The 9,812-nt window shown below is 30.2% G+C and overlaps 1 pseudogene; it reads right to left on the bottom strand.

The window, feature by feature from the left end:
- Nucleotides 1-6,526: 6,526 nt before the first annotated feature.
- Nucleotides 6,527-9,368, bottom strand: LOC100261932 (disease resistance protein SUMM2-like; annotated as a pseudogene).
- Between the last annotated feature and the right edge of the window lie 444 nt (nt 9,369-9,812).

Below are 9,812 nucleotides of genomic sequence, written 5' to 3'. Positions count from 1 at the left end.
GAAATTTAGGAAAACCAATTTCTAATGGAGGCCCAACATTAAGCCCAAACATTTTAGCAAATTTTAATTCTTTTAATTGGACAGTATACTTCTTGATTTAATGGCTTGCATGTTTCATATGTTTAAAGACTTTTATAATAAGAGGATATTTAAAAGTAACCTTGAGAGTATTAAGAACATTTCCTAATGCTTGAAAGCAACTCAGGGGGCTGTTTGGATATACTTCTTGTTAACTTCTATATATATAATATACAAAAATTCTTAAAACCTTACATTGAAAATAAAATAGTTGTTAAAAATTGATTAAAAAATATTAAGATATTAAAAAAATTTTACTACCTCAAATTTATTTATTTTTTTTAAAAAAGTAATTATTAAGGCCATAAGATAAGTCTATACCTTTATATATAAAAATTTCTTACTAAATAACCAAACAAAAGTATATCCAAATAAAGCTTAAAGTTCTATATATATATATATATATGTGTGTGTGTGCGCGCGTGTGTGTGTTTTAATGTGTAACAATACATGATAAAAAATATTATCAAAAACCATTTTTAATTTCATATTTAAATATTAATTAGGTTATCATAAAAGCTTTCTGGTAGAACGTTATTGACAAAAGCCTAAACCTTAGACCTTGTAAGATCAAACTATATCCATCTTTCTTTTTAAATCATTCCTCAACTTACTTAATTTTTGGAGTTTACATGATACACTCATAAGTGGCTCAAAAAAAAGGTACAAAAAATAAAAAATAAAAAGAAATTCACTAACACTTTGAGGGGTCAACTCCTCCTAATTATACAACTCATAAATTGATAAGATATCAATTTCACATCTTATTCCATCAAAATAAAGACTTAAATATAGATAATTATATAACTAATTTCCCTTACAAATAAGAAACAACCTACCAAATAAATAAAACCAATCACTTACACATTCTCACCTTTAACAATAAAAATAAATACTTCAAAACAAAATAAGGAACATTGAAACAAAACAAACAAGATGGGGTCTTCTTGCGCATAACTTGGCTTCCATGTGTATGGCTTAGCAAGCACATTGAAGCCATTATATGCATCACTTATAATTAAAGGAAGTTATATTACAAATAGGATCCTAAGTTTTAGATGCTTCATCCATATTTTAAGAGAAAATTACAAAAATCATTTTTTAATTTTTACCTCTATCTCAATTTAGTCTCTAATTTTTATTCTTTTAGTAATATCAATCATAAATTATACGTTGACATTAGGCCATTTGATTAAGATTTTTAATTTGTTAAAAAAAAAAAGAAAAGTACATAGATAAATTGAAAATATTCAAATATATGATATAAAAAGTCATACCAATATTTATTTGCTTGTTAGCAAAAGGCCCAATTTGACATTTGGATGTAATTTATGATTGATATTATATATATAAAGTTTAAAAGACTAAATTGATATATAAGTGAAAGTATGTGGGTGATTTTTGTAATTTGTCCTAAGGTTTTTTTTTTTTCTTTTAATCCAACACTATTGTCTTCTTAGTTTCACCTTGTCTTTTTATTTTTTATTTTCATAAATTCCATCAATTATAATTAGAACAAAGCTAGAAATTTTTAGTTTTAGTATTGGTCATTCTTTCAAATGATTAGATGGCCTAAAAAATAAATATATTATCATTTTTAGAGTTTAATCAAGAAAAAGTACACTTTTTTAAGGTGTCATATATATATGTGTGTGTGTGTGTGTGTGTGTGTGTGTGTAAAAAATAAATATATTATTTTTAGAGTTTAATCAAGAAAAAGTACACTTTTTTAAGGTGTCAAATATATATATATATATGTGTGTGTGTGTGTGTGAAATTAGTATTTTTTTTTTTTTAATAATTGGGTGTAATATTTATTACCTTTATGGTAACTAACCTAAAATGAATTGGAGTTTCCTCTTTGTAAAGTTGTCCATGATAAAACATAGACTGGGGCATAGCAGCTAAGTTTAGGAGAAAACCATCATTTCCTATCATTTTTCATTTTAAATATTTAATGTTCATACCTTAGAACTTTTGTTCAAACATGAATGTAGCTATTAATTTATGTATTATATAAAATGAGGGAATTATTCTATTTTGAGTCATATCTACTATTTATTTTTTGAGACAACTATATTGTGCATGATTCATCCTTTCATATGAATAATAATGAAAGAATTGTTGTCTTAATATATAAAATTACCTTGAAGGGATTAATAGGTAGTTGAAGTAATCAACCCTAAATTTAGTTTTCTCTATCAATAATATCAATATTGAGTAAAATTTGATGAATCCCATAGAAATACACAAGATATAATATGGAAAAACCAACTAGCAAGCTAAATGTTAAAAACTGTGGATGGTATCTCAACCATTAAATAATCTTGATATTAAGTAAAATTTAATGAATCCCATAGATTCCCAATCACATAATAAACACAAGATATAATATGGAAAAACCAACCTGTGGCCTAAATGTAAAAAATTGCGGGTGTGGTCTCTCAACTGTTAAATAACCTACTAAATATGAGAAAACAATATATATATATATATATATATATATATATATATATATATATATATATATACTTGATTACCTATTCTATAGGGTCTTATACCAATAGTACTTACATTCCTTGTCCAAATTCTTGATGCAATATTCCCTGTGCTCTTTAGTAGATATCTTGAGGCCCTTATTGAAGTTTTGTTGTATGAGTCTTTAACCTTCATTATAGACAAGAGGTTCTTTCAAGAAATATCTTAAAAGGTTCAAAAGATGGAGTTACAAACTTTAAGAATGATTATATTCTCTAGAGTTTTTGGGAGTTCACAAAATTTCAATAGAACAAACTATTTTATAATAGAAAAACCTTAACAAACAAATTATAAAGAGTTTCTTAATTTTAAAACATTTCAAAATCGAGATTTTTGAGTTAGAAAAAAAGAAGGAAACTAATTTGAAAGTCCCAACATTTAAATGTCTACAGGGATGTTTGAATGGTCGTCTTGATCCAAATATTTTATTTTGTATTTTTTTCATCCTTATCCTAGACAACAAGGCTTAGGCAAATTAGGAAAATCAATTCATAATGGAGGCCCAATATTAAGCCCGAAAATTTTAACCAATTTTAATTCTAATTTGTATTAAAACATTAATTGTGTTATCATAATGTGTAATAACACATGACAAAAGATTCTATAAAAAACAATTCTTTTATTTTATATTTAAACATTAATTGTGTTTTATAAAAGATTCTGGTAGAAATGTTACTAACAAAAGCTTAAACCCTAGACCCTCTAAGATCCAACTAGATCCATCTTCCTTTTTAAATCATTCCTCTACTTGCTTAATTTTTTAGTATACTTGATATGCTCATAAGTGGGTTAAGAAAAAGATAAGAAAATTAAAAGATATAAAGAAACTTGCTAACACTTGAGAATACAACTAAAAAATTGATAAGATATAAAGTTCATGTCTTATTCCATTGAGATAAACACTTAAAATCCATAATTCTAATATTAAGTTCCTTACAAATAAGGAACAATCTAGCAAAGAAATAAAGGCAATGACGTACACATTCTCACCTTTAATAACAAAAATAACATCTTCAAAACAAAAGAACCATTCAAACAGAACAAGCAAGACTTGGTCTTTTTGCATATAACTTGACTTCCACATGTATGACTTAGCAAGTACATGCAACAGTACTTCTCAAATCTTATTTGTTTTCTTCAAGCTTATATAATTTTCTTGGACAATAGTGTAGTAACGATAGTGTCCAATGATGTTGTTAGTTGAGATTGGGTCTGAGCATTCATTTTCTATTAGTATGTGAGAGATTCCAAGGATGATAGGAAGAAGAATGAAAAATTTAAAGGAAAGTTAACTACTAATCAAACCTATGTTATGTTGACAACTTCCATTATTTTGTTGCTCAAAGAAAAACAAACATATATTTCATGGTTGCCTGGAAAGAAGTATAGCAATTAGTTCTCAAAGCCCTTCATTTATTAATATTGCTACCCATTGTGATCGGTTGTTGTTGTTGTTGTTTTTTGATTTTTTTTTTTTCCTTTCCTTTTAGCGCCCCCCCCCCCCCCCCCCCCCCCCTCCCCCCCTCCCCCTCTTTTTTCTGACTCAAACTTATATGCTATTTGGATAGTAATAGAAAAAAGCTGACCTTGTGGTTTCTTTAATTGACAATATTGAAACATCCTCGATGTACAAGCTAATACCAGCATAATTTTTCTAAGGACATTTATACTTGTCAAAGATATCAACATAATTTTTCTAAGGATATTTATACTTGTCAATGATGATAAAATATGAACAAAATGATCTTATCATCAAACTTCGGTAGAAAATTTTTCTTTTAAGTTTTTTTTTTTTCTTGAAACAAGTTAATGTCAATGTTTTTAATACTGGACCAGATATTGAACTGAAAAAGTTATCGATACACGGTTCACTGGTCGGACCAATGGTCAAATCGATGACATCATAAATATATAAATTATATTTTACTTAATTTAAAAATAATTTTAAGCACATATAATTAAAAAATAATAATATTTGTAATATTATTTATACATTTTTATATAGATGTATTAACATTTTTTATTTATTAAACAAAATGTATACAATATTTAAATATGAAAAGAAAATGGTAAAAATCATATTTAAATATTAAACATATTGAAAATAAAAAAAATTGTATTATGTAATTTTCTATATATATATATATATATATATATATATATATATATATATATATATATATATATATATTTGTATTTGTATTTATAATTATAATAGTTTTTTAAAATAAACTATATAGTTTTTCCTTGTTAAATTTCAGCGAAAGGATGGTTGTAGCAAAGTGAATAATATTGTATTAGGAATCTTGAGGTCTATGGTTCAAGCTCTCCTTCTTGCAACAAAAAAAGTTGAGGTTTTCCTTAAATTTCTTCACATTGATCCCACATCGGGAGTGAGAGGAAGCATGAATAGATTTATAAAACTCTTTCCATCTCTTACAAATTAATTGGCTGTTAGGTTGGGCCATAGGGCTCATTGCATAATTTTTTAGGCTATTTTGCTAAGAAGACTCCATCATAGGAGTAGACACTAGGCCAAGGGAAATGTGGGCCGTTTTGCCAAAAAGAAAAAGAGGTGGTGGAGTTGACCCATGTAGTTCTGTCCAGGTCACCGGTTCGAGGCCGGTCTACTTAGTATACGGTCCAAAGAGGGGAAACGGGCCAGAATGCCCTGGAACGGACCGGTCCGGATTTAAAACATTGGTTAATGTTATTAATTAAATAATTCCTTAAACATGTTAGTTTTCCTAATTCAATAATAAACTTTTCTTATGGATTTATTTTTCCTTGGTTTTTGTAATATTTTGCATTATTAAGGTTTTGTTTGGATACTCTTCTCGATTTTTTTTTCAAAAATAGAAATTAGCATAATTTCTATATAAAATTAGAGAACCTTGTACAAAAAGTACATACTTTGTGTCCTTTTGAATATATTTTGTGTTTTCTATTTTTAAAAATAAAAAATAGTATTATCTTTTATATAAAATATAAAGACTTTAAAGACTTGCATTAAGATTGTAATGGTCTTTTAAAATTGATTTAAAAAATTAAGATATTAAAATCTCTTTATTACCTCAAATTTAAAAATTTTTTAAAATAATTTTTAAAGGGATAAAGTAAGTTTTATATGAGAGTTTTCACATTTTTTAAAAATTATTAGCTTTTTAAATCTTATTTTATTAAAATTAAAAATAATTTTAAATACATATAATTAAAAATTAATAATCTTTGTAATATTATTTATACATTTTTAAATAAATTTATTAACATTTTTTATTTATTAAACAAAATATATGCAATATTTAAATATGAAAAGAAAATGGTAAAAATTGTATTTAAATATTAAACATATTGAAAATGAAAAAAAATGTATTATGTAATTATATATATATATATATATATATATATATATATATATATATATATATATATATATATATATATATATTAAATATATTTATATTATTTTTTAAAATAAGCTATATAGATTTTCCTTGTTAAATTTCAATGTAAGCATGGCTGTAGCAGAGTGGATAATATTGTATTGGGAACCTTGAGGTCTATGGTTCAAGCTCTTCTGAGTTTTTTAAATTTCTTCACGTTGATCCCACATTGGAAGCTCATTGCATAAGTTTTATATGAGAGTTTTTGCATTTTTATGTAGAAGTTTCAATTTTGAAAAAAGGCAAAAAATAGGAAACATATCCACTTTGACGCTAAATTATACATTTATTTTTTGCTTTTTCCCCTCTAATTTCAACAACAAAAGTGGAGTGAAATGGAAAGCCAAAAAATTAAAAGCATAACTGAGACTTAAATTGAGTGTAACAAAAAATAAAAAAATCCACAACAAACACCAAACATTTGCCATTCCTTCAAATCCTGCATTGAAGAAAAATACATTGCACCTTGTTCTTATATTGCATTGAAACTGGGAAGGAAAGTAGTTAGAGTAGCTTCATCCTCCCATTCCAACTCATTCCACCACTCTTGCTTTCCTACCATCACAACTCTACCTTGATTGGCACTGTTGGAGTTGAGTGGCAGCTTCTTCAGCTTTGGACACCCAACTACTTCAATTCTGTGAAGGTAAAGAAAGTGCAAGGGATTCCGGTACACATTCTTCAGTTGGGGTAAACCATTTAACTCCAGTCGTATGAGTTTTGTGAATGGGCTCAGATTTCCTCCATCCTCTGCACCTTTACCTATCACTTCTTCCATTTCATCACAGTGTCCTATTTTAAGATATTGGAGGTTTGGGGCAAAAATAAGCCATGTCAAATTCTTCAACATCTGGCATCTATTGATGACCACTTTGCAAAGGCCATGGAATCATTTGACCTTCGGGTTGAGACTGCTATACCCCACTGTTTCCTTTCCTTTCCCTGCCCAATCAAACTTAATCTCTCTCAAACTATCCAAATCTTTCATCGTAAGCCCAGCGAGATGCTTCATATTTTCGAGAGATGATAGGTTGAGTGAGCTTGAACCTTTGAACATCTTGAGGCAGATTGCTAGAGTGCAACTCGGTAACTTTCTGGAACTTAAAAATCTCTTAAACACAGAGGCACTTGCTATGGTGAAAGTTAAATCAGTCAAGTATTTCAAACTCTCCAATTCCTCTACCAAGGACTCATTACCATATGATTCAACGCCTCCTTCAGCTACTTGATCATAAAGTCCACAATCGTACATGCCAACCCCTTGCAGCATTAAAAGACTTGATATTAGTCCTCGTGGAATTGAAGAGACTTTAGATATACACAATATCAAAATCTTCAATTGTACGAGATTCTTCATCTCAATTGGCAACTTCTTTATCTCTGTTCCAGATAAATCAAGATATTGCAATGAAACCAAATCAGAAATATCTGATGGTAACTCAACTATTTTGGTGTTTGATAAGCTCAACACTCTTAGATTGGGCATAAATTGGAAAAAACCATTGCTTATCATCTGCAAATCACTATTCAAATCTAGACGAAGTGTCGAGAGATTGGGACATGTGGGTGATCCTGTTAACTTCTCAATTCGGTTGTCCATCAGTGAAATCCTTTCCGTCGCCGTCCATTTGACAAAGTCAGGTGCTTGGGTCAAACCAGCACTTGTTTGTACCAAAAACTTGCCCTTCATCTCCCCCATTTCACTGGTTATCCACAAGGCCATATCACGTACAACATCATGAAATTTTACAAATCTAGTATTTGAAGATTCCTCAAGTAGACATGCATGAACGAGAGTACTGATAATATTGAATCCCTGATTTCTGGCTCCATCCGTGTCATCAAATTCATCTAAAAATCCCTCACAAATCCATTGATATATCAAAAGTTCCTTAATTATGAAAAAATCTTCTAGGAATAAAGAACAATATAAGAAGCAAGATTGAACTATTTTGGAGGGCAAACTATCATAGCTGTATTTCAAAAGTGGGTACACTCGGTGCCCCATACCTGGAAAATTTGAAGCACATGTTTGTAGTACTCTAATTGCATGCTTCCAATCTTGGGGTGTCACTTTAGAAGCCATGGCTCGCCCTACCGTAATTATCGCCAGTGGCAAACCGCAACACTCTTTTGCATCCATTTCAGCCAGCTCAGATATTTCTGGATCAGAATTAAGGGCATCCTTTCCCACATATTTTTAAACAAATCCCACGAATCCTTCCATGCCAAAGATTTCACTTGGATCTTCTTGTGAGCTCCCATTTGCCCGCACAAGTCCTGAGATCGAGTGGTGAATATCAGCTTGGACTTATTTTGTTGGTCAGGAGGTGGAATTCCCACTTCTAACAGATCCATTTGCTCCCACATGTCATCCAACAACATCACAAACCTCTTTTTGCCCAAGGCTTTCCAGATGTCTTTGGCTTTCTCATGGCGGCTTTTGCTTTTCCATTTATCATCACAGAACCCCACCTTCTCCCAAATCTCATTTTGAACCCGCTCTAGATTTGGAGTTCTTGAAACCACTGCCCAAATTACGACATCAAAATTGTGGGATGTTTTCAGGAAATGATTGTTGATTTGTGTCAAGAGGGTGGTCTTCCCAATGCCCCCCAACCCATATAAGCCGATCATCCCTACATGTTCTTCTTCGAGACTCCTCCAAACTTTGTCAAATGTTGATTCCAAGCCCACAGTGGGTCGGCCGGGTATTTCGTCCACAGGAGCTGGAGGTACAATATCAGCCACCACCTCAAAATTACGTCCTTCGCTCATTAGAGTAGCCATATCTTGTAGCTTCCTGACAACTTTTTTTCCCAACGTGTAGCTGGAGATGCAATGCTTGGGATGGCAACAACCACGTAATCGTTTCTCCTCAATGGTCTCCGCTCCATCTCCAATCAGTTGACCGACTTCAGTTTCCATGGCTTCCACCCTGGAAAGCCAGCCCTGTACTTGATCCAGACGATTCATTTGTTGCCACATCCACCTTCCTATTCACATCGTTCTTCAGCTCCCTTAATTTTTGAAGCTCTGTTCTCAAAGTAACCCGATTTTCTGCAAGCTTGCATATGTAATTTGCTCGAGCAGCAGTGCAATCACAACAACCGGCGATGTCCTTGGTAGAGATTGAGACTGAGAACACGTTTCCCATTGATGTATGAAAAACTCCAAGGAGAAGGTAAGAAAGAGGAATGACAAATTCGAAGCAGAAAAGGAATGCCTTTTATTTGCAGATAGTAGGAAAGTGATGAGGAGAAACAAAGGAAAAAGGTCATGGGCACCAAGTCGAGGGTGATGGGGCACACATGGGCCCTTGGCAAAGCTAAGTTCTCTGCGGTTTTCTTTCCTATATTTTATTTTTTTTGAGAAAAAATTTATTAAAGTGAATCAGTCAATGGTATATCACCGTGAGTTTTGAAATTTTAAAATTAAAATATAAGAATTATGTACACATCCATAATCACCTAAAACCTGAAGGAAAAAAAAAATGATAAAATGGTGAAATTGAAAATTATTTGACAATTCATTTGATTATTAATAGAATAGAATATATTAAGTATCTTTGTTGTTCTAAGCTCGTTGATGTGGTATTATAATGCTTACTAATGTGGTATAATAATTTATCAATATTTTGGATCTTATTGAGAATTAATTAATTGAAAATAAATAAAATGATAATTAAGTTATTTTATTAAAAAATAATTTTTATAATTCATTTTTCTAATAATTTAAAGCTTTTATTAATTA

The sequence above is a fragment of the Vitis vinifera genome, chromosome 9, assembly GCF_030704535.1.
Source record: "Vitis vinifera cultivar Pinot Noir 40024 chromosome 9, ASM3070453v1".
NCBI classification, from domain to species: Eukaryota; Viridiplantae; Streptophyta; class Magnoliopsida; order Vitales; family Vitaceae; genus Vitis; species Vitis vinifera.
This window is presented reverse-complemented; position numbering and strand designations above follow the sequence as displayed.